This window comes from Pseudophryne corroboree, chromosome 2 (assembly GCF_028390025.1).
Source record: "Pseudophryne corroboree isolate aPseCor3 chromosome 2, aPseCor3.hap2, whole genome shotgun sequence".
Taxonomy (NCBI): Eukaryota; Metazoa; Chordata; class Amphibia; order Anura; family Myobatrachidae; genus Pseudophryne; species Pseudophryne corroboree.
Window position 1 is genome coordinate 757,196,869 of NC_086445.1, and position 27,070 is coordinate 757,223,938.

The 27,070-nt window shown below is 46.9% G+C and overlaps 1 long non-coding RNA gene and 2 pseudogenes across 1 annotated transcript in view; 1 reads left to right on the plus strand and 2 right to left on the minus strand.

The window, feature by feature from the left end:
* Window positions 1-27,070, plus strand: part of LOC135051186 (uncharacterized) — a 148,518-nt gene that overhangs the window by 106,484 nt on the left and 14,964 nt on the right. The window lies entirely within an intron of this gene.
* Window positions 9,659-10,520, minus strand: LOC135051184 (spindlin-Z-like; annotated as a pseudogene).
* Window positions 14,882-17,770, minus strand: LOC135051185 (spindlin-Z-like; annotated as a pseudogene).

Consider the following 27,070-nt stretch of genomic DNA (forward strand, 5'->3'; position numbering starts at 1 on the left):
GAGAAACAGAGCTGCAGACTTGATGTACTTGTGCAACGCTCTGGGGAAGATGTCTGATGGACCAGTGATAATTCGGCATGTGCAACAGGCCTATAGGCATCAAAACATCCTAAGCATACATATGTGTGTCATTCCTCAGCTACCCAATGACATTTGCCACATATGTTTTATGCATACACTAGAAACAAAAACAGAGAACGGCCTATAAGATCTAGAGATGAGCGGGATCGGTTCTCCGAAATCCGAACCCCCCCGAACTTCACCTATTTTACACGGTACCGAGGCAGCCTCGGATCTTCCCGCCTTGCTCGGTTAACCCGAACGTCATAATCCCGCTGTCGGATTCTTGCGAGATTCGTATTCTATATAAAGAGCCGCGCGTCGCCGATATTTTCACTCAAGCATTGGAGATTGAACGGAGAGGACGTGGCTGCGTTCTCTCCCTGAAAAGCTCTGTAATCTGTGCTCAGTGAGCTGCAAATATCTGTGCTCAGTGTGCTGCAAATATCTACGTTCTCTGCCTGAAAACGCTCCATATCTGTGCTCAGTGTGCTGCAAATGTCTGTGCTCAGTGTGCTGCATTTTGGTGACCAGCAGTGTACATATAGTACACTACAGTAAGCCATTGCTGTATCTTGCAGCTCTGTGTCAAGTATACTATACATATCTGTGCTGCATTATTGTGAGCAGTACATAGTAGGACAGTGCAGCATTTTGGTGACCAGCAGTATATATATAGTACAGTACAGTAGGCCATTGCTGTATCTTGCAGCTATGTGTCAAGTATACTATCCATATCTGTGCTGCATTATTGTGAGCAGTATATAGTAGGACAGTGCAGCATTTTGGTGACCAGCAATATACATATAGTACAGTACAGTAGGCCATTGCTGTATCTTGTAGATCTGTGTCAAGTATACTATCCATGTCTGTGCTGCATTATTGTGAGCAGTATATAGTAGGACAGTGCAGCATTTATGTGACCAGCAGTATACATATAGTACAGTACAGTAGGCCCTCGCTGTATCTTGCAGCTCTGTGTCAAGTATACTATCCATATCTGTGCTGCATTATTGTGAGCAGTATATAGTAGGACACTGCAGCTGTCAGGAATCGTCTCACCACTGTCACATCTGTCCGTCGGTGCGGACTCCGTCCGGGGTCCCTACGTTCTGCTGTCACCCGTCTCCCTGTCGCCAGATGTCATCCTAGGCCTGGGAGCGCTCATGTGGTCAGTTCCCGCCGGGCCGCGGCATGGGCGCCGCCATGACAGTTCTTCTCAGTCTGAGTACGGCGGCCAATCCGGAGCTTGGCCGCACCCCCTCAAGCTACTCCAGCCAATGCCTGCACATGAAGGGGTATATCAGGAGCTGCAGGTTGAGCTTGAGGTTGTCCTGAACTTTGTGTCACTCCTGCGACCCATGTGTCTGGATCTGGTACCTGTTCCTCCGTGTTCCTGGTTACCTGCCTATACCTCCGTGTTCCTGGTTACCTACCTGTGATTCCGTGTTCCTGGTTATCTTCCTACAGCTCCGTGGAACTACAAGCCTCAGCAACACCTGCAGTGGTTACATGCTTCACACTAATCTCCAACACAGTGTGCTTCAGCCTCAGCAGTAGAGACTCTCTCCAGGTGCATTCCATCACCTCACCTGTGATGCAGCTTGCTCGCTGCCTGTGCCTCATCACCTGCACTGTGAACTTTACCGGTCTCCTGCCTCTGCTACCAGGTTTGCTGTATATAACCATCTCTGCTGGCTCCACGTTTTAAACTACTCTGGTTCCCATACCAGATCATCATTCATCAATTATCATTCATCAGTTATTATTCATCAGTTATCATTCATCGGTTATTATTTCAGTTGTCATATTACTGTTGCCATAGACTCTCAGCTCTCACGCTGTACCATTTACATTGCATTCCTTATTGTTTATTTCTGCTGCCTTTTGTGAACTTTCAGTTAATAAATCATCATTGCGCCCATGCGCAGAAACTTAATCCAGCCTCCTCACTTCTTCCCTCCTACCTCCACTGACCCACTGGCGCCCCCTCCGGGGACACAAGCAAAACCGAACCTGACAGTAAGTTCAGGACCGATGGACTCGGACGGTGGTCAGAGTGTGGGGTCAGGGGCCTTACAAGATCTGGTCTCCCGCTTGGATGGACAAGAGGCTGTGCAGCAGCAAATGTTCCAGTTCCTGCAAGGAATGTCCTCCCGGATTGATACACTGCAACAAACCCTGCCGGGTTTACTTGTTTCTCCTGTTCCAGTTTCCCCAGCACCTGCAAGTGCTGTGAGTTCTCCTATGTCGGCTGCATCAGCTCCAGTGTCACGCTTGCACCTGCCCGTGCCCAGCAAATATGATGGCAGTCCGAAGCTATGTCGCGGGTTCCTTAACCAATGTGAAATCCAGTTTGAATTATTATCACATAACTTCCCTACGCCAAGGTCCAAGGTTGCCTACATCATCTCGTTGCTCTCTGGTTCTGCCTTGAGTTGGGTGTCTCCGCTGTGGGAACGTGCTGACCCTCTGATGAACGACTACGCAGAATTCGTGTCAACCTTTAGACGCATCTTTGACGAACCAGGTCGTGCAACATCCGCCTCTGCAGATCTCATTCAGCTTCGTCAAGGTACCCAGAGTATGGGTCAATATGTCATCCAGTTTCAGACGTTAGCCGCAGAGATCCGGTGGAATAACCAAGCCCTGGTAGCAGCCTTCTGGCATGGACTTTCGGATCGGATTAAGGATGAACTGGCAACCCGTGACATTCCTGAGCAATTATCTGATTTAATCTCTCTATGCATCAAGTTGGACTCTCGCATTCGCGAACGTAACAGTGAGCGTGTTCGTAGTGAACTTCGCAAGCCAAGAATGGTACCTTCAGCACAATCTCAGCCTTTGCCTTCTGATGAACCTATGCAAATTAATAGGTCCCGCTTAACCCCTGAGGAGCGGTCAAGAAGACTCCGTGAGAGACTGTGTCTTTATTGTGCGGCTACAGGTCACCAAATCAATTCTTGTACAGTGCGTTCGGGAAACGCCAGATCCTGACTTGTAAAGGAGGAGTCAAGTTGGGATCTTCCAGACAGGCTCCTTCAACCCAAGACCTTATTCTCCCTGTTACTCTAGAGACTACGGCTGGACTCCAATCTGCAACTGCGTTAGTAGACTGTGGAGCCGCAGGAAACTTCATCACCCAAGCTGCAGTAGATAAGTTTCGTTTGCCTGTCTGCGAACTTTCATATTCAGTCTACATCACTGCAGTGGATGGAAGCCGAATTCCCAAGGGCCATATCTCTCACCAGACCAAGCCAGTGGTGCTGGGAGTCGGGTTCCTGCATTCAGAACTAATCAAACTTCTAGTTATTCCTCAGGCAACCCAGGAGATCGTGTTGGGAATGCCCTGGCTCCAACTACATAATCCGCGGATTGATTGGTCTATGTTACAACTTACTTCCTGGGGTTCACATTGCCGTCAGTCCTGTTTAGCTCAAGTCTGTCCTATAATGTCTTCTGAAGTCAAAACCCAGTCCAGTCTTCCTGTGGCCTACCAAGATTTCTCTGACGTCTTCAGTGAAAAGGCTGCTGATGTTCTGCCGCCCCATAGAGAGTGGGATTGCCCCATTGACCTTATTCCCGGCAAAAAAACACCTAGAGGGCGTACGTATCCATTATCTGTTCCTGAAACTGAGGCGATGAGCGAATACATCAAAGAGAACTTACAGAAGGGATTCATCCGCCCCTCATCTTCACCTGCAGGTGCGGGTTTTTTCTTTGTTAAAAAAAAAGATGGAGGGTTACGTCCATGCATTGACTACCGGGGTCTTAATGACATTACCATCAAGAATAGCTATCCATTACCCCTCATCACTGAATTGTTTGATCGCGTCTTCACTAAGTTAGATCTCCGCGGTGCCTATAATCTCATCAGGATCCGTAGTGGTGATGAATGGAAGACAGCTTTTAATACTCGAGATGGTCACTACGAGTACCTGGTAATGCCATTCGGGTTAAGCAATGCTCCAGCAGTGTTCCAGCACTTTGTTAATGAAATCTTCCGTGATGTCCTGTACAAGTATCTGGTAGTTTACCTGGACGATATCCTCATATTCTCTCAAGATCTCTCTTCTCATCGTCTACAAGTCCGTGAGGTCCTCCGACGTCTTCGTGAGAACCGTCTCTACGGCAAATTATCCAAGTGTACCTTCGAAGTTTCCTCCATACCCTTCCTGGGGTATATAATTTCCGGATCGGATCTCCAGATGGACCCGACTAAGTTGGAAGCCATTGCCAATTGGTCCATTCCGAATACTCTCAAGTCTATTCAGCGATTCCTGGGATTCGCCAATTATTATAGGGAGTTTATCCGAGGATTCTCAACTCTCGTCGCTCCTATTACCAGCTTAACTCGGAAAGGGGCGGATCATTCCAACTGGTCAGAAGAAGCTCTAGCGGCATTTCAGAAAATCAAGCTGGCCTTTATGTCTGCTCCAGTTCTTTCTCAACCAGATGTAAACAAGCCATTCGAGTTGGAGGTGGATGCCTCCACAGTAGGAGTTGGAGCTGTTCTCTCTCAGAAGGGAACTGATGGGAAGATTCACCCTTGTGGATTTTATTCTCGTAAATTCCTCCCTGCAGAAGCTAACTATTCCATTGGAGATCAAGAACTACTGGCGATTAAGCTGGCCCTTGAGGAATGGAGGTATCTCCTGGAAGGAGCCAAATTTCCGTTCAACATCTATACGGATCATAAAAATCTGCTTTATTTAAAGGCAGCCCAGTGTCTTAATCCTCGCCAGTCCCGGTGGGCTATGTTCTTTTCTCGTTTTAACTTTAAGCTTCATTTCCGCCCAGGTTCTCAGAATATCAAAGCAGACGCTTTGTCTCGATCTATGGAGTCCGAAGAGGAGACGTCCAACTCAGTTCCGCATTCCATCCTGAGTCCAGTGGTATTTGCGTTGTCTCAAGTTTCTCCTGCTCTGCCTCCCGGTAAGACTTTTGTTTCCCAAGAACTCTGTCCCAAGTTGCTGTCTTGGGCTCATCAGTCCAAATTCTCTGGACATCCTGGTGTCCTGAAGACCTTCAAATTCCTCTCTGAGACATACTGGTGGCCAAAGATGAAAGTTGACATCAAAGACTTTGTGGCATCCTGTCCTAAATGTGCGCAGCACAAGACTCCTCGTCAGTCTCCAGCAGGTCAGTTACAACCATTATCTGTTCCCAGCCGTCCCTGGTCACACCTGTCCATGGATTTCATCTCCGACCTTCCCTCTTCTCAAGGATATAATACCATCTGGGTTGTGGTGGACAGATTTACCAAAATGGCTCATTTCGTTCCTCTCCAGGGTCTCCTTTCTGCCCCAAAACTCGCCCAAATCTTCTTACGGGAGATTTTCCGTCTACATGGACTACCCACAGAAATAATATCCGACCGAGGTGTTCAGTTTGTAGCGAGGTTTTGGAGAGCCCTCTGTTCTGCCATGCAAGTTAAACTGAAGTTTTCGTCAGCTTACCACCCTCAGACGAATGGGCAGACAGAGAGGGTAAACCAGGAATTGGAAACCTTTTTAAGACTTTACGTTTCATCTTCTCAAGATGACTGGTTGGATCTGCTCCCGTGGGCCGAATTTGCCCACAACTTCCGCTACCACACTGCTACTGAGACAACCCCATTCTTTGCTGTGTATGGACAACATCCCCGTGTTCCTGATTTTCAAGACCATCCTAGCCTCGATGTTCCTGCCGCCACTGCTGTATTGGGTCAGTTCTCGTCTACCTGGAGGAAGATTCATGCTTCTCTCAAGAAAGCTTCCAACCGATACAAGTTTTTTGCTGACCGTAAGAGACGTGCAGTTCCTAGCCTGAAACCTGGTGACAGGGTTTGGCTTTCCACTCGGAACCTCCGTCTCAGAGTACGGTCGATGAAGTTTGCACCACGCTTCATCGGTCCCTTCACCATCGAAAGAGTCATCAATCCTGTGGTTTACAAGCTCAAATTGCCTTCCTTGTTACGAATTCCTAATGCTTTTCATATCTCTCTCCTCAGACCTCTAGTCCTAAATCGCTTCCAAAGAGCTCTTCCAGTTGGTCCCAGAATACGAACTCAGCGGGGCATAGAGTTTGAAATTGAGAGGATTTTGGATTCTCGTTGCCGGTACGGTCGTCTGCAATACCTCATCGATTGGTCCGGGTATGGTCCTGAGGAGAGAAGCTGGGTAAATTCTTCTGACGTCCATGCTCCAAGGTTGGTCCGTGTCTTCCACAGAACTCATCCTTTCAAACCACATGGGTGTTCGGTGCCCACCCATAAAGGAGGGGGTACTGTCAGGAATCGTCTCACCACTGTCACATCTGTCCGTCGGTGCGGACTCCGTCAGCGGTCCCTACTTTCTGCTGTCACCCGTCTCCCTGTCGCCAGATGTCATCCTAGGCCTGGGAGCGCTCATGTGGTCAGCGGGCGTGTGAGTACGCCGCGTTCCCGCCGGGCCGCGGCATGGGCGCCGCCATGACAGTTCTTCTCAGTCTGAGTACGGCGGCCAATCCGGAGCTTGGCCGCACCCCCTCAAGCTACTCCAGCCAATGCCTGCACATGAAGGGGTATATCAGGAGCTGCAGGTTGAGCTTGAGGTTGTCCTGAACTTTGTGTCACTCCTGCGACCCATGTGTCTGGATCTGGTACCTGTTCCTCCGTGTTCCTGGTTACCTGCCTATACCTCCGTGTTCCTGGTTACCTACCTGTGATTCCGTGTTCCTGGTTATCTTCCTACAGCTCCGTGGAACTACAAGCCTCAGCAACACCTGCAGTGGTTACAGGCTTCACACTAATCTCCAACACAGTGTGCTTCAGCCTCAGCAGTAGAGACTCTCTCCAGGTGCATTCCATCACCTCACCTGTGATGCAGCTTGCTCGCTGCCTGTGCCTCATCACCTGCACTGTGAACTTTACCGGTCTCCTGCCTCTGCTACCAGGTTTGCTGTATATAACCATCTCTGCTGGCTCCACGTTTTAAACTACTCTGGTTCCCATACCAGATCATCATTCATCAATTATCATTCATCAGTTATTATTCATCAGTTATCACTCATCGGTTATTATTTCAGTTGTCATATTACTGTTGCCATAGACTCTCAGCTCTCACGCTGTACCATTTACATTGCATTCCTTATTGTTTATTTCTGCTGCCTTTTGTGAACTTTCAGTTAATAAAACATCATTGCGCCCATGCGCAGAAACTTAATCTAGCCTCCTCACTTCTTCCCTCCTACCTCCACTGACCCACTAGCGCCCCCTCCGGGGACACAAGCAAAACCGAACCTGACAGCAGCATTTTGGTGACCAGCAGTATACATATAGTACAGTACAGTAGGCCATTGCTGTATCTTGCATCTCTGTGTCACTTCTAGTATCCTGATCAGTGCTCAATATCTGCTGCATTGTTGTGACCAGTATGTATACTGTACTGTGCGACGTGTGTTATACACCTGGTGATTTTATACATCCTGTAATCTGTACTGAGCGATGTGTGAGATACACCTGGGGATTATACACCCTATATACTATACTGTGCAATGTTTGTGATACACCTGGTGATTATACACCCTGTATACTGTGCTGAGCGATGTGTGAGATACACCTTGGGATTATACACCCTATATACTGTACTGTGTGATGTGTGAGATACACCTGGGGATTATACACCCTATATACTGTAATGTGCGATGTGTGTGATACACCTGGTAATTAATTATACACCCTGTATATTGTACTGTGCAACGTGTGTTATACACCTGGTGATTTTATACATCCTGTAATCTGTACTGAGCGATGTGTGAGATACACCTGGGGATTATACACCCTGTATACTGTACTGTGCAATGTTTGTGATACACCTGGTGATTATACACCCTGTATACTGTGCTGAGCGATGTGTGAGATATACTTTGGGATTATACACCCTATATACTGTACTGTGTGATGTGTGAGATACACCTGGGGATTATACACCCTATATACTGTACTGTGCGATGTGTGTGATACACCTGGTAATTAATTATACACCCTGTATATTGTACTGTGTGACGTGTGTTATACACCTGGTGATTATACATCCTGTAATCTGTACTGAGTGATGTGTGAGATACACCTGGGGATTATACTCCCTGTAAACTGTACTGTGCAACGTTTGTGATACACCTGGTGATTATACACCCTGTATACTGTACTGAGCGATGTGTGAGATACACTTTGGGATTATACACCCTATATACTGTACTGTGTGATGTGTGAGATACATCTGGGGATTATACACCCTGTATACTGTACTGTGCGATGTGTGTGATACACCTGGTAATTAATTATACAGCCTGTATACTGTACTGTGCGAAGTGTGTTATACACCTGGTGATTATACATCCTGTAATCTGTACTGAGCGATGTGTGAGATACATCTGGGGATTATACAACCTATATACTGTACTGTGTGATGTGTGAGATACACCTGGGGATTATACACCCTGTATACTGTACTGTGCGATGTGTGTGATACACCTGGTAATTAATTATACACCCTGTATACTATACTGTGCTATATGTGTTATACACCTTGTGATTATACATCCTGTAATTTGTGCTGAGCGATGTGTGAGATACACCTGGGGATTATACACCCTATATACTGTACTGAGCGATGTGTGAGATACACCTGGGGATTATATGCCCTATATTATTATTATTATCCTTTATTTATATGGCGCCACAAGGGTTCCGCAGCGGCCAATTACAGAGTACATAAATAATCAAATAGGAAAACAGCAATTTATAGTTGATGACAGTATAGGACAAGTACAGGGTAAATAAACATAGTTACATCAGCAGATGACACTGGAATAAGTATCAGGTGGCAGAAGACTGCTGGATGTGGTACAGTTGAAGATTATTAAAGTAAGACAAAGGATAAGCACATGAGGGAAGAGGACCCTGCTCGTGAGAGCTTGCAATCTAAAAGGGAGGGGTAGACAGACATGGGTGACACAGATGGGGTACATAGAGAACGTGGAACAGAGGGTTAGGATGAGATTTGGCTGGGTTTGGTGAAGAAGTGGACCCCCAGAAGGCACAAGTCAATACTTAACATTGCAACATTTTACTTGGCTATGCAGGAGAAAATTAAAAGTAGGGGGAAAAAAAAAAGAATCAATAACTTCTACCGCTTTCAAAAAGGTCAATGGAAGCTGAAATAATGGACAACTACCTCATATAAGCCAGATACAGTATACCAAACAGTACTTAGCAGAGTTTGGAATGAGTGCTTATGAAATACAGTAACATTTTGTCATAATATTTCAGAAACTGCATGGCTGGTCTCTTGCACTCTTTTGCTCTAATACACCACCTGCTTTAGGATTTAGATTCAAAAACATTATGTCTCCATAATCCCAAAAATTTCAGTCTTCTTGGAGAGTGGTTTGCTCCTTTGTAAGGGAAAGAGAACAAACGTTCTCAAACAACGGTTTCTCAATTTCTTTTTCCTCTGGGAAGGGATTGTGGATTCACAGGAATATCTGAGCATTTCTGTAATCAGAAAGCAGTGACTTTCTACAAATGTTTACATTAGATTACGTTTGGCAAAAAAAAAAAAGTACAGAATCCCATTTAGGATGTCTTCACCAAATCGTAGACATAAATATGGAAATCGTCATCAAACTTAATGTAGTACACAGATGGTTTAGCTTCAACTTGATGAATAACCATGCCAGTCCTTTTTGAGCCATCTTCTTTGGCATATTCCACTTGCTTGCCCACCAGGCTGTCCACAACCTCCCCTGGTTCTCTTTCAGCTGGAGGGGAATCATTTGAGACTGGCATGATCCGAAGATCTCCTTCTTATTAATCATCTAAAAGTTGATACATATATAAGACTGGGTCCTTTTCATAGGTTATATAAAACCATGTGTTCATAATAGGTGCTCATGCTAATACCATCCCTCGCCACTCATCCTTGGAACCATCCTCTGTTTCAAACATATGCTCCACTGCTTTACCAATCATTGTGTCAGCCAAATGGGCATCGCTGATTCGGGATGAGGCAACTCTGTCTGGTAGAACTTCAAGAACAGACCCCCTTTCATCCTTGTGAAGCTCAAGTCCATAGACACAATCAAATCCATCATAATTTATAAGATAGAGGGAGGGATTCACTGGTACTTGATCCAGAACTGTTCCTTTCCACTGGGTTATTGGCCCACTGCCCTCTTTCCACCCATGCTGTATTCTACAACCTACAATATTTCGACTTGGCTGGGAGATTGGTTTACTTGGTCCTATATTGTTTCAATGTTTCTTATGAGATGTTCTTTTCTTCATCATATTTGCAGAAACACCTGCATGTGCTGCATCAGCTCTTGATCGCTGAGCGGCCGCCTTTCCAAATGGAGTCTTCATTCATCTGTGTATTAAAGGGCAGCAGGGCTGCCGAACTAGGGTGAAAAGTGTAGTCACTCAAAGTTTGTTGTAGTCCTTCCAGTCTACATGAAAAAGAACCCCTTCCTTTCCACCTTTCAGAAAAATTCCGACCCTCAATTGCTCTGATCAGAAGTCACTTATCTGGGGAAGATAGGATGTGTTTCCCTCCACTCCCCCTGCAGGTGATGGCTGCGACACAGTGCTCCCCTGTGGCTAGTTGCCCCAATCCTCCTCCTTCCTCCTTTGTCAGGCTCCGTCACCACCACTGTGCGCTGCTATGGACGAGCAGCTCCCGCCTCACTCCTCCTGAACTTCTAAGCCCTCCGCTCAGAAACTCCAGCGCTCGTTCCCTTCCCTCACCCCCTCCTTCTCCACACACTGCCAAATTTGGAGCTGGCTGCAACTATACGGCCGCCTGTCACTCTGCTGCCAGGACCAGGCCTTGCCTTACTGCCAAATACTGATCCCTACAGAGCTGCATACTGTATACTGTACAGTGCGACGTGTGTTATACACCTGTTGATTATACATCCTGTAATCTGTACTGAGCGATGTGAGAGATACACCTGGTAATATCTGTGCTCAGTGTGCTGCATTGTGGGGACCACCAGTATATAATTATAGTAGTACAGTACAGTAGGCCATTGCTGTATCTTGCAGCTCTGTGTCACTGCAAGTATCCATTCCATATCTGTGCTGCATTGTTGTGAGCAGTATATAGTAGGACAGTGCAGCATTTTGGTGACCAGCAGTATACATATAGTACAGTACAGTAGGCCATTGCTGTATCTTGCAGCTCTGTGTCAAGTATACTATCTCTGTGCTGCATTATTGTGAGCAGTATATAGTAGGACAGTGCAACATTTTGGTGACCAACAGTATACATATAGTACAGTACAGTAGGCCATTGCTGTATCTTGCAGCTCTGTGTCAAGTATACTATCCATATCTGTGCTTCATTATTGTGAGCAGTATATAGTAGGACAGTGCAGCATTTTGGTGACCAGCAGTATACATATAGTACAGTACACAGTGGCGTAAGTTCGTCCCAGTTGCCCGGAGGCAAGATAAATATTGGTGCCCCCCTATTTACTATATTAAGATAAATATATGTATGTAGATGTGCATATATATATATATATATATATATATATATATGTACACATACACACACACACACACACACACACACACACACACACACACACACACACCACACACATATATATGTGTGTGTGTGTGTGTGTGTGTGTGTGTGTGTGTGTGTGTGTGTGTGTGTGTGTGTGTGGTGTTCTATAACAAAAAATGTGTATACTGTATTTATACATTTACTTGTATAATTTTAAATCACACATTTCTTAGCAGTCATACCCAGGATTAGAACCCATGACCTGTTACACTAACAGCAGACACTTTACTGATGGAGTTATTTGCTCCTGTAGAGGAAGCATGAGAATTCTAACTATATGAAGTTACGTGTAATTGTCAGAGAAGTATCTTCATATAGTTAAATTCTCATATTTCCTATACAGGAGCAAACAGCTTCATCGGTAAGGTGTTTGCTTCCAGTGTGATAGGTTGTGGTTTCTAATACTGGGTGTGACACTTGTAAAATGTGTATATTCAGTATAATAAAGAGGGTGTGATTTGTAAGGTGCCAGGGACAAGTGAGGAAGTCGGCTACTGAAAAGAAAGTGGCAGCTATCAATGAACTTAATTCAGTGGTGTCACAGAATGGGAGGAGAGGTGCCCCCCTTCAGAGTAGGTGCCCGGCGGCAGATGACTCCATTGCCTCCCAGAGTTCTGCCTCTGACAGTACAGTAGGCCATTGCTGTATCTTGCTGCTCTGTGTCACTTCTAGTATCCTGATCAGTGCTCAATATCTGCTGCATTGTTGTGACCATTATGTATACTGTACTGTGCGACGTGTGTTATACACCTGGTGATTTTATACATCCTGTACTCTGTACTGAGCGATGTGTGAGATACACCTGGGGATTATTCACCCTGTATACTGTACTGTGCAACATTTGTTATACACCTGGTGATTATACACCCTGTATACTGTACTGAGCGATGTGTGAGATACACCTTGGGATTATACACCCTATATACAGTAATGTGTGATGTGTGAGGTACACCTGGGGATTATACACCCTATATACTGTACTGTGCGATGTGTGTGATACACCTGGTAATTAATTATACACCCTGTATACTGTACTGTGCGACGTGTGTTATACACCTGGTGATTATACATCCTGTAATCTATACTGAGCGATGTGTGAATTACACCTGGGGATTATACTCCCTGTATACTGTACTGTGCAACGTTTGTGATACACCTGGTGATTATACACCCTGTATACTGTACTGAGCGATGTGTGAGATACACCTTGGGATTATACACCCTATATACTGTACTGTGTGATGTGTGAGATACACCTGGGGATTAAACACCCTGCATACTGTACTGTGCGATGTGTGTGATACACCTGGTAATTAATTATACACCCTGTATACTGTACTGTGCGACATGTGTTATACACCTGGTGATTATACATCCTGTAATCTGTACTGAGCAATATGTGAGATACACCTGGGGATTATACTCCCTGTATACTGTACTGTGCAATGTTTGTGATACACCTGGTGATTATACACCCTGTATACTGTACTGAGCGATGTGTGAGATACACCTGGGGATTATACACCCTATATACTGTACTGTGCGATGTGTGTGATACACCTGGTAATTAATTATACACCCTGTATACTGTACTGTGCGACGTGTGTTATACACCTGGTGATTATACATCCTGTAATCTGTACTGAGCGATGTGTGAGATACACCTGGGGATTATACACCCTATATACTGTACTGTGTGATGTGTGAGATACACCTGGGGATTATACACCCTGCATACTGTACTGTGTGATGTGTGTGATACACCTGGTAATTAATTATACACCCTGTATACTGTACTGTGCGACGTGTGTTATACACCTGGTGATTATACATCCTGTAATCTGTACTGAACGATGTGTGAGATACACCTAGGGATTATACTCCCTGTATACTGTACTGTGCAACGTTTGTGATACACCTGGTGATTATACACCCTGTATACTGTACTGAGCGATGTGTGAGATACACCTTGGTATTATACACCCTATATACTGTACTGTGTGATGTGTGAGATACACCTGGGGATTATACACCGTGCATACTGTACTGTGCGATGTGTGTGATACACCTGGTAATTAATTATACACTCTGTATACTGTACTGTGCAATGTGTGTTATACAACTGGTAATTATACATCCTTTAATCTGTACTGAGCGATGTGTGAAATACACCTGGGGATTATACAACCTATATACTGTACTGTGTGATGTGTGAGATACACCTGGGGATTATACACCCTATATACTGTACTGAGCGATGTGTGAGATACACCTGGGGATTATACGCCCTATATTATTATTATTATCATTTATTTATATGGCGCCACAAGGGTTCCGCAGCGCCCAATTACAGAGTACACAATTAATCAAACAGGAAAACAGCAACTTATAGTTGATGACAGTATAGGACAAGTACAGGGTAAATAAACATAGTTACATCAGCAGATGACACTGGAATAAATATCAGGTGGCAGAAGACTGCTGGATATGGAACAGTTGAAGATTATTAAAGTAAGACAAAGGATAAGCACATGAAAGAAGAGGACCCTGCTCGTGAGAGTTTACAATCTAAAAGGGAGGGGTAGACAGACATGGGTGACACAGATGGGGTACATAGAGAACGTGGAACAGAGGGTTAGGATGAGATTTGGCTGGGTTTGGTGAAGAAGTGGACCCCCAGAAGGCACAAGTCAATACTTAACATTGCAACATTTTACTTGGCTATGCAGGAGAAAATAAAAAATAGGGGAAAATAAAAATAAAAAAAAGAATCAATAACTTCTACCGCTTTCAAAAAGGTCAATGGAAGCTGAAATAATGGACAACTACCCCATGGAAGCCAGATACAGTATACCAAACAGTACTTAGCAGAGTTAGGAATGAGTGCTTATGAAATACAGTAACATTTTGTCATAATATTTCAGAAACTGCATGGCTGGTCTCTTGCACTCTTTTGCTCTAATACACCACCTGCTTTAGGATTTAGATTCAAAAACATTATGTCTCCATAATCCCAAAAACGTCAGTCTTCTTGGAGAGTGGTTTGCTCCTTTGTAAGGGAAACGTTCTCAAACAACGGTTTCTCAATTTCTTTTTCCTCTGGGAAGGGATTGTGGATTCACAGGAATATCTGAGCATATCTGTAATCAGAAAGAAGCGACTTTCTACAAATGTTTACATTAGATTACTTTTTGCACACAAAAAAAAAAAGTACAGAATCCCATTTAGGATGTCTTCACCAAATCGTAGACATAAATATGGAAATCGTCATCAAACTTAATGAAGTACAAAGATGGTTTAGCTTCAACTTGATGAATAACCATGCCAGTCCTTTTTGAGCAATCTTCTTTGGCATATTCCACTTGCTTGTCCACCACTCTGTCTACAACCTCCCCTGGTTCTCTTTCAGCTGGAGGGGAATCATTTTGAGTCTGGCATGATCCGAAGATCTCCTTCTTTATAGTCATCTAAAAGTTGATACATATATAAGACTGGGTCCTTTTCATAGGTTATATAAAACCATGTGTTCATAATAGGTGCTCGTGCTAATACCATCCCTCGCCACTCATCCTTGGAACCATCCTCTGTTTCAAACATATGCTCCACTGCTTTACCAATCATTGTGTCAGCCAAATGGGCATCGCTGATTCGGGATGAGGCAACTCTGTCTGGTAGAACTTCAAGAGCAGACACTCTTTCATCCTTGTGAAGCTCAAGTCCATAGACACAATCAAATCCATCATACTTTACAGTGGCGTAACCAGAAATTTTTCTCCCCCAAGCCATAAAATCCTTCGGCGCCCCCCCCCATACCCCCCATAATTGGCAGTAGTAAAGGGACAAATATGCGCGCGCCGCCAAGAAGGGGGTGTGGCTTCGTTGAAATGGGCGTGGCTTCGCGTAAAGGGGCATGGCATTGCAGGAAAAGACTACCTTATACCCCAGTTTTGCAACCTGCACGCCCAGACGTTAGCCACCACAGGAAAGAAAAATAATCCTGATTCATGCCCCTTACATTATTTGTCATTTTTCCTCCTTATAGTAATGCCCAGTATACATTATTCCACATACTGCAATGGCCTTAGCCATTATGCCACACACAATAATGCACATGACACAATATGCACACACTGTAATGCCCCCGACACATTATGCCACACACCGTAATGCCTGCGACACATTATGACAGGAATCGCAATGCCCGTTATACATTATGCTACACACTGCAATGCCCCTGATACATTATAGCACATACAATGTCTGTGACACAGTATGACACACACCACAATGATCCTAAGACATTATACCACATACCACAATGCCCGTGATATAGTATACAACACACCGTAATGCCTGACACATTATGACACACACCGCAATGTCCGTGATACATTATGCCACACACCGTAATGCCCATTACACATTAAGTTCTACAGTAAGGCTTCTAATTACTTTTAAATTACCTGCTCGTTGCCAGGGGTTTCATGCTCTTGGTTCCATGCACGGTGCCAGGAGTTTTCATGCTCTGGGTGTCATGCTCGTTGCCAGGGGTTTCATGCACTGGGTGTCATGCTCGTTGCCAGGGGTTTCATGCACTGGGTGTCATGCTTGTTGCCAGGGGTTTCATGCACTGGGTGTCATGCTCATTGCTAGGGGGTAGTGCTTGTTGCTAGGGCCATGCTCCCAGTGCCACATATGCCCCCAGTGCCAGATATTCCCCCACAGTGCCAGGTATATGCCCCCAGTGCCAGATATTCCCCCACAGTGCCAGGTACATGCCCCCAGTGCCACATATACCCCCCCCCCCAGTGCCACATATGCCCCCTCAGTGCCTGCTCCCCCCAGTGCCAAATATTCCCCCACAGTGCCACATATGCCCCCTCAGTGCCTGCTCCCCCCAGTGCCAGATATTCCCCCACAGTGCCAGGTATATGCCCCCAGTGCCAGATATTCCCCCACAGTGCCACATATGCCCCCTCAGTGCCTGCTCCCCCCAGTGCCAAATATTCCCCCACAGTGCCAGGTATATGCCCCCAGTGCCAGATATTCCCCCACAGTGCCAGGTATATGCCCCCAGTGCCAGATCTTCCCCACAGTGATAACCCCCAGTGCCAGATCTTCCCCGACAGTGCCAGGTATATGCCCCCAGTGCCAGATCTTCCCCCACAGTGCCAGGTATATGCCCCCAGTGCCAGATCTTCCCCCACAGTGCCAGGTATATGCCCCCAGTGCCAGATCTTCCCCCACAGTGCCAGGTATATGCCCCCAGTGCCAGATCTTCCCCCACAGTGCCAGGTGTATGCCCCCAGTGCCAGATCTTCCCCCACAGTGCCAGGTATATGCCCCCAGTGCCAGATCTTCCCCCACAGTGCCAGGTATATGCCCCCAGTGCCAGATCTTCCCCCACAGTGCCAGGTATATGCCCCCAGTGCCAGATATTCCCCCACAGTGCCAGATATTCCTCCACAGTGCCTGCTCCCCCCCCACCCCCCGCTCCTTTGTGTTGGAGGGACACGGAGCGCATAGCGCGCCTCTCCTGTGTCCCTCCTGGCTCTCCTGCCGGTCTAATAAAGGAAGTGCCGGTTCGAGAGCCAATCAGAGCTCACGAACGGCACTTCCTTTATTAGACAGGCCGGGGGAGAGCCAGGGAGGGACACAGGAGAGGCGCGCGATGTGCGCTCCATGTCCCTCCTTACAGCAGCGGAGGGAAGGAGAACGCAGATTGACATGCGGACGCTCGTCCGCATGTCAATCTGTGCAAAGTCAGTGGCGCCCCCGCAGCCCCTCGCCCCCAAGCCACCGCGAGGACTGCGGGGGCAGTAGTTACGCCACTGATACTTTATAAGATAGAGGGAGGGATTCACTGGTACTTGATCCAGAACTGTTCCTTTCCACTGGGTTATTGGCCCACTGCCCTCTTTCCACCCATGCTGTATTCTACAGCCTACAATATTTCGCCTTGGCTGGGAGATTGGTTTACTTGGTCCCATATTGTTTCAATGTTTCTTATGAGATGTTCTTTTCTTCATCATATTTGCAGAAACACCTACATGTGCTGCATCAGCTCTTGATCGCTGAGCGGCCGCCTTTCCAAATGGAGTCTTCATTCATCTGTGTATTAAAGGGCAGCAGGGCTGTTGAACTAGGGTGAAAAGTGTAGTCACTCCAAGTTTGTTGTAGTCCTTCCAGTCTACATGAAAAAGAACCCCTTCCTTTCCACCTTTCAGAAAAACTCCGACCCTCAATTGCTCTGATCAGAAGTCACTTATCTGGGGCAGATAGGATGTGTTTCCCTCCACTCCCCCTGCAGGTGATGGCTGCGACACAGTGCTCCCCTGTGGCCAGTTGCCCCAATCCTCCTCCTCCCTCCTTTGTCAGGCTCCGTCACCACCACTGTGCGCTGCTATGGACGAGCAGCTCCCGCCTCACTCCTCCTGAACTTCTAAGCCCTCCGCTCAGACACTCTAGCGCTCGTTCCCTTCCCTCACCCCCTCCTTCTCCACACACTGCCAGATTTGGAGCTGGCTGCTACTATACGGCCGCCTGTCACTCTGCTGCCAGGACCAGGCCTTGCCTTCCTGCCAAATACTGATCCCTCCAGAGCTGCATACTGTATACTGTACTGTGCGACGTGTGTTATACACCTGGTGACTATACATCCTGTAATCTGTACTGAGCGATGTGAGAGATACACCTGGTAATATCTGTGCTCAGTGTGCTGCATTGTGGGGACCACCAGTATATAATTATAGTAGTACAGTACAGTAGGCCCTTGCTGTATCTTGCAGCTCTGTGTCACTGCAAGTATCCATTCCATATCAGTGCTGCATTGTTGTGAGCAGTATATAGTAGGACAGTGCAGCATTTTGGCGACCAGCAGTATACATATAGTACAGTAGCAGTACAGTAAGCCATTGCTGTATCTTGCAGCTCTGTGTCACTTCTAGTATCCTGATCAGTGCTTAATATCTGTGCTCAGTGTCAGTGCTGCATTGTGGTGACCAGTATACTACAGTACAATAGTCCAGTGCTGTTCTCGCTGCTAAGTGTCAGTTCTCCGTAGTATCATCAGTGATCAGTATAATCAGTTCTCAGTATAATCAGTGAGATGTTAGACGTGTGCCCATTTTCCGCCATTAGTGCAGTGGGATTTAGACAATTGATGAAGTTATTGTGTTCCCGGTCCAAAATCCCATCTAGATTCCACTTCACTAGGCAGGCGATAGCGAGATTTTACCAATTAATATCAGTGAGTTATAATTATTAATTACAGTGAGCTTGCCAAATAATTCCAGTGATTTTGTCATTTTCTTCCAGTGATTTGGACCAATAATACCGTTGATTAGAACAAATAATTCCGGTGATTTTGTCATTTTCTTCCAGTGATTTGGACCAATAATACCATTGATTAGAATTAATAATTCCTGTGATATTGAGGTGTTTGTGTTGCTTAGCTTAGCCGTCCAGCGACCACAGTGTACCTCTTTTTCTCTTTTCTTCGCATCATGTGCTGTTTGGGGCCAATTTTTTTAAGTGCCATCCTGTCTGACACTGCAGTGCCACTCCTAGATGTGCCAGGTGTTTGTGCCGCCCTTTTGGCTCGCTTAGCTTAGTCACCCAGCGACCTTGGTGCAAAGTTTAGGACTAAAAATAGTATTGTGAGGTGTGAGGTGTTCAGAATAGACTGGAAATGAGTGGAAATTGTGGTTATTGAGGTTAATAATACTATAGGATCAAAATTACCCCCAAATTCTATGATTTAAGCTGTTTTTGAGGGGGTTTTGAAAAAAAACCATCCGAATCCAAAACACACCCGAATCCGACAAAAAAATTTCAGGGAGGTTTTGCCAAAACGCGTCCGAATCCAAAACACGGCCGCGGAACCGAATCCAAAACCAAAACGCAACACCCGAAAAATTTCCAGTGCACACCTCTAATAAGATCTGACAATGGGTCTAATTCAAATCTCATCGGTGCTGGGCATTTTCGCACAGCAGCCAATCAGGTCTGAACTGCGCATGCGCTGGTGCCGCAGTGCACCGGCGCATGCCAGACAGCCAATGGCCATCTCAGCCCTGTGATCACCTCTGCCTGATTGACAGGCAGAAGCATTAGCTGGGCAGGAGGGGGCAGGCTGGCGGCATTCGGCCGCCATTTTAGGGTCAGGCGTGCCCGTAACGTGCAGGGGGCGGACCACGTGGCTGTGTGACCGCTGCGACCCTCACAGCGATGTGTAGCTTCCTGCCAGCGCATAGGAGCTGTACTGGTGGGGAGCTACTCTTCAAGTACAAAAGCATCACCGCCGTGCACTGATTTTGTACTTCTGCAATGGGGCAGGGCCTGACATGCGAGGCGGACTAGGGAAGCTGATCGTAGATGTGCTAAATTTAGGTCTGGATTAGCCCCAGTGTTTCTGTCTGCAGCACCAGTGATGCACAGCTCTATTCAGAGCCAGAGATGAGACTTCCTGTTCTAGCACTGTGCAGTAAACAATACACAAATACAGTCCTAGCTCACAGGGTACAGTACACATCAGGGGTCATTACATTTTTGGGGGGTCCCGCACCCTAGATTTGTACCCCCCAAAATGTTAGGGACTTACCCGACTAATGAGGTCACCTGGACGCGGTGGGCAAGCCGTTACTTATGGCCATAACTATGCGAAGAACCTCACTTAAAATGCAACATTTTATTGCAATTATTATTATTAATAAATTGGTAATGTTTGAATTGTGCACCTGCAACCTTTTTCTTTGTATGCAGTAATTACATACCTCCCAACTGTCCCGATTTCAGCGGGACAGTCCTGCTAATTGGACACTGTCCCGCTGTCCCACCCGCGGGTCACAGTGTCCCACAGGCGGGGGGGGGGGGCAGTTATGAGTGGTAGTGATCACCGCTGCTCTGCTTTGTAAAGCAGCCAGTGACCCCACTGAATAGATGCCGTCCGCATGTGCACGGTATCTATCAGCACAAAGAGGGGAGCCGGGGGCTGTCCAGCAGCTCATGGAGCATTGGACACGCCCCCCAAAATGATGAAAACAGGGGTCATGGCAATAGGCCATGCCCCTTACTGTGAGACCCATTCCCAATTCCAGAAGTCCCGCCCCTTTTTGGCTTCGGCCGCTGCGTGTCCCGACTCCCAGAGCACAGAAGTTGGGAGGTATGTAATTAGCATTTGCTTTGCAGATGAATGGATTCAATGTGAATGTAATATAGGCTGACCATATTATCCCTTTAAGCTGGGACTCATGAATTACACAGGTTCTGTGGCTGGTTGACTACAAGCCTACATTTCACCTGGTTTTAAGCAGCAACAGAACCTGTGTAATTCATGAGTGTCCCAAGTTAAAGGAATAATGGGGGTCATTCCGACCCGATCGCTCGCTGCAGTTTATCGCAGTGCAGGGATCGGGTCAGAACTGTGCATGCGCCGGCACCACAGTGCACCGGCGCATGGCAGCCGTCGGTGCCTAGCAATCGCCTCTGAGGCAGATGCGGTCGCTGGGCGGAAGGGGGCTGGACGGCAGCGTTAAGCCGGCATTTAGGGGGTGCGGTCCGGCCAACGCAGGTGCGGCCGGACCGTTGGGGCGGCAGGCTGCGGCAGCTGCATGACATCTCACGCAGCCGCTGTGGCCAGCTGCAGTGACGAACAACTCCCGGCCAGCTGCAGGAGCTGCGCTGGCTGGGAGTTACTTCAGAAATACAAAAGCATCGCCATTGTGCGATGCTCTTGTATTTGTGCATGGGGGCCGGCACTGATATGCGGGCCGAACTAGCCCTGTGCTGGGCGTCCCCCCCACCCCCCCCCCCGCATGTCAGGGAAAATGATCGTAGCTGTCCTACTATATACTGCTCACAACTCGGAATGACCCCCACTTAGTGATGAGCCCGAACTTCACCTTTTTTTTCACGGGTCCGAGCAACTCGGATCCTCCCACCTTGCTCGGTTAACCCGAGCGCGCCCGAATGTCATCATCCCGCGGTAGGATTCTCGCGAGATTCGTATTCTATATAAGGAGCCGCGCGTCGCCGCCATTTTTCACTCATGCATTGGAGATGATCGTGAGAGGACGTGGCTGGCGTCCTCTCAGTTTCTATGTTCAGAGGGCTGCAAATTGTGCTGCAAATATCTGTGCTCAGTGTGCTGCAAGTGCAAATATCTACGTTCTCTGCCTGAAAAACGCTCCATATCTGACTGTGCTCAGTGTGCTGCAAATATCTGTGCTCAGTGTGCTAATTGCTTTATTGTGGGGACTGGGGACCAGCAGTATTATATAGTAGGAGGACAGTGCAGAGTTTTGCTGACCAGTGACCACCAGTATTATACGTTCTCTGCCTGAAAAACGCTCCATATCTGTGCTTCATTGTAGTATATTGTAGGAGGACAGTGCAGAATTTTGCTGACCACCAGTATAACTATATATATAGCAGTACGGTACAGTAGTCCACTGCTCTACCTACCTCTATGTCGTCAAGTATACTATCCATCCATACCTGTGGTGCATTTCAGTTTTGCACAGTTTCCTGACTACCAGTATATACTATATAGCAGTACGGTACAGTAGGCCACTGCTCTACCTACCTCTGTGTCATCAAGTATACTAACCATCCATACCTGTGGTGCATTTCAGTTTTGCACAGTTTGCTGTCCACCAGTATATAATATATAGCAGTACGGTACAGTAGGCCACTGCTCTACCTACCTCTGTGTCGTCAAGTATACTATCCATCCATACCTGTGGTGCATTTCAGTTTTGCACAGTTTGCTGACCACCAGTATATACTATATAGCAGTACGGTACAGTAGGCCACTGCTCTACCTACCTCTGTGTCGTCAAGTATACTATCCATCCATACCTGTGGTGCATTTCAGTTATGCACAGTTTGCTGTCCACCAGTATATAATATATAGCAGTACGGTACAGTAGGCCACTGCTCTACCTACCTCTGTGTCGTCAAGTATACTATCCATCCATACCTGTGGTGCATTTCAGTTTTGCACAGTTTGCTGACCACCAGTATATACTATATAGCAGTACGGTACAGTAGGCCACTGCTCTACCTACCTCTTTGTCGTCAAGCATACTATCCATCCATACCTATGGTGCATTTCAGTTTTGCACAGTTTGCTCTCCACCAGTATATAATATATAGCAGTACGGTACAGTAGGCCACTGCTCTAACTACCTCTGTGTCGTCAAGTATACTATCCATCCATACCTGTGGTGCATTTCAGTTTTTCAGTTTGCTATCCACCAGTATATAATATATAGCAGTACAGTACAGTAGGCCACTGCTCTACCTACCTCTGTGTCGTCAAGTATACTATCCATCCATACCTGTGGTGCATTTCAGTTGTGCGCAGTATATATAGTAGTAGGCCATTGCTATTGATATTTTACTGGCATATAATTCCACACATTAAAAAATGGAGAACAAAAATGAGGAGGGTAAAATAGGGAAAGATCAAGATCCACTTCCACCTCGTGCTGAAGCTGCTGCCACTAGTCATGGCCGAGATGATGAAATGCCATCAACGTCGTCTGCCAAGGCCGATGCCCAATGTCATAGTAGAGAGCATGTAAAATCCCAAAAAATAAAGCTCAGTAAAATGACCCAAAAATCTAAATCAAAATCGTCTGAGGAGAAGCGTAAACTTGCCAATGTGCCATTTACGACACGGAGTGGCAAGGAACGGCTGAGGCCCTTGCCTATGTTCAAGGCTAGTGTTTCAGCTACACCTGAGGATGGAAGCACTCATCCTCATGCTAGAAAACTTAAAAGAGTTAAGATGGCAAAAGCACAGCAAATAACTGTGCGTTCTTCTAAATCACAAATCCCCAAGGAGAGTCCAATTGTGTCGGTTGCGATGCCTGAACTTCCCAACACTGGACGGGAAGAGGTTGCGCCTTCCACCATTTGCACGCCCCCTGCGAGTGCTGGAAGGAGCACCCGTAGTCCAGTTCCTGATAGTCAAATTGAAGATGTCACTGTTGAAGTACACCAGGATGAGGATATGGGTGTTGCTGGCGCTGGGGAGGAAATTGACAAGGAGGATTCTGATGGTGAGGTGGTTTGTTTAAGTCAGGCACCCGGGGAGACACCTGTTGTCCGTGGGACGAATATGGCCATTGACATGCTTGGTCAAAATACAAAAAAAAATCACCTCTTCGGTGTGGAATTATTTCAACAGAAATGCAGACAACTGGTGTCAAGCCGTGTGTTGCCTTTGTCAAGCTGTAATAAGTATGGGTAAGGACGTTAACCACCTAGGAACATCCTCCCTTATACGTCACCTGGACCGCATTCATCAGAAGTCAGTGACAAGTTCAAAAACTTTGGATGACAGCGAAAGCAGTCAATTGACCACTAAATCTCTTCCTCTTGTAAACAAGCTCCTGCAAACCACACCACCAACTCCCTCAGTGTCAATTTCCTCCTTATACAGGAAAGCCAATAGTCCTGCAGGCCATGTCACTGTCAAGTCTGACGAGTCCTCTTCTGACTGGGATTCCTCCGATGCATCCTTGAGTGTAACGCCTACTGCTGCTGGCGCTGCTGTTGTTGCTGCTGGGAGTCGATCGTCATCCCAGAGGGGAAGTCGGAAGACCACTTGTACTACTTCCAGTAAGCAATTGACTGTCCAACAGTCCTTTGCGGGGAAGATGAAATATCACAGCAGTCATCCTGCCGCAAAGCGGATAACTCAGGCCTTGGCAGCCTGGGTGGTGAGAAACGTGTTTCCGGTATCCACCGTTAATTCACAGGGAACTAGAGACTTGATTGAGGTACTGTGTCCCTGGTACCAAATACCATCTAGGTTCCATTTCTCTAGGCAGGTGATACCGAAAATGTACACAGACCTCAGAAAAAGAGTCACCAGTGTCCTAAAAAATGCAGTTGTACCCGATGTCCACTTAACCACGGACATGTGGACAAGTGGAGCAGGGCAGACTCAGGACTATATGACTGTGACAGCCCACTGGGTAGATGTATTGCGTCCCGCAGCAAGAACAGCAGCGGCGGCACCAGTAGCAGCATCTCGCAAATGCCAACTCGTTCCTAGGCAGGCTACGCTTTGTATCACCGCTTTCCATAAGAGGTACACAGCTGACAACCTCTTACGGAAACTGAGGAACATCATCGCAGAATGGCTTACCCCAATTGGACTTTCCTGGGGATTTGTGACATCGGACAACGCCACCAATATTGTGCGTGCATTACATCTGGGCAAATTCCAGCACGTCCCATGTTTTGCACATACAATGAATTTGGTGGTGCAGAATTATTTAAAAAACGACAGGGGCGTGCAAGAGATGCTGTCGGTGGCCTGAAGAATTGCGGGCCACTTTCGGCATTCAGCCACCGCGTGCCGAAGACTGGAGCACCAGCAAACAGTCCTGAACCTGCCCTGCCATCATCTGAAGCAAGAGGTGGTAACGAGGTGGAATTCAACCCTCTATATGCTTCAGAGGATGAAGGAGCAGCAAAAGGCCATTCAAGCCTATACATCTGCCTACGATATAGGCAAAGGAGGGGGAATGCACCTGACTCAAGCGTAGTGGAGAATGATTTCAACGTTGTGCAAGGTTCTGCAACCCTTTGAACTTGCCACACGTGAAGTCAGTTCATACACTGCCAGCCTGAGTCAGGTCATTCCCCTCATCAGGCTTTTGCAGAAGAAGCTGGAGACATTGAAGGAGGAGCTAAAACAGAGCGATTCCGCTAGGCATGTGGGACTTTTGGATGGAGCCCTTAATTCGCTTAACCAGGATTCACGGGTGGTCAATATGTTGAAATCAGAGCACTACATTTTGGTCACCGTGCTCGATCTTAGATTTAAAACCTACGTTGTATCTCTCTTTCCGGCAGACACAAGTCTGCAGAGGTTCAAAGACCTGCTGGTGAGAAAATTGTCAAGTCAAGCGGAACGTGACCCGTCAACAGCTCCTCCTTCACATTCTCCCGCATCTGGGGCTCTCAGGAAAAGGCTAAGAATTCCGAGCCCACCCGCTGGCGGTGATGCAGGGCAGTCTGGAGCGAGTGCTGACATCTGGTCTGGACTGAAGGACCTGCCAACGATTACTGACATGTCGTCTACTGTCACTGCATATGATTCTGTCACCATTGAAAGAATGGTGGAGGATTATATGAGTGACCGCATCCAAGTAGGCACGTCAGACAGTCCGTACGTATACTGGCAGGAAAAAGAGGCAATTTGGAGGCCCTTGCACAAACTGGCTTTATTTTACCTAAGTTGCCCCCCCACCAGTGTGTACTCCGAAAGAGTGTTTAGTGCAGCCGCTCACCTTGTCAGCAATCGGCGTAGGAGGTTACTTCCAGAAAATGTGGAGAAGATGATGTTCATCAAAATTAATTATAATCAATTCCTCCGTGGAGACATTCACCAGCAATTGCCTCCAGAAAGTACACAGGGACCGGAGATGGTGGATTCCAGTGGGGACGAATTAATAATCTGTGAGGAGGGGGATGTACACAGTGAAAGGGGTGAGGAATCGGACGATGAGGAGGAGGTGGACATCATGCCTCTGTAGAGCCAGTTTGTGCAAGGAGAGGCAAAATCTCAAGCACAGATAGTCAAAATCTGTACTATCTGTGCTATCTGGGCTCTGGGGGAGTTCAAGGGAAATCGCAAAGTCAAAATCGGATATAGCAAGGATCTCACTGTGTGTACACACCTTAAGGCCGTGTACACACGGTGAGATTCGGACTTATCCGATTCTCGCTGTGCGACTGGGGGCCGGGTCGGCACTTAGCCAGTATCGCAAGCACATAATGAGTGTGCTTGCGATCCTGGTTCTGTGCGATTTTGGCTAAGTGTCAATCCTGACTATCTCTTCTCGAGTATTAACTCGTCCCCTCTGGAATTCCCCATCCCAGTCCCTCTGTACTATCTGGAGGCAATTGCTGGTAATGGTCTTCCCGGAGGAATTTATAATTCATTTTGATGAACATCATGTTCTCCACATTTTGAGGTTGTAACCTCCTACGCCGATCGCTGACAAGGTTACCGGTTGCACTAAACACTCTTTCAGAGTACACACTGGAGGGGGGGGAGGGGCAACTTAGGTAAAATAAAGCCAGTTTGTGCAAGGGCATCCAAATTGCCTCTTGTTCCTGCCAGTATACATACGGACTGTCTGACATGCCTACTTGGATGCTGTCACTCATATAATCCTCCACCATTCTTTCAATGGTGACAGAATCATATGCAGTGACAGTAGACATGTCAGGAATTGTTGGCAGGTCCATCAGTCCGAACAGATGTCAGCACTCACTCCTCACTTCCCTGCTTCACCGCCAGCGGGTGGGCTAGGAAATCTTATCCTTTTCCTGGCAGCCCCAGTGGCTGGAGAAATTGAAGGAGGAGCTGTTGACAGGTTCCGCTT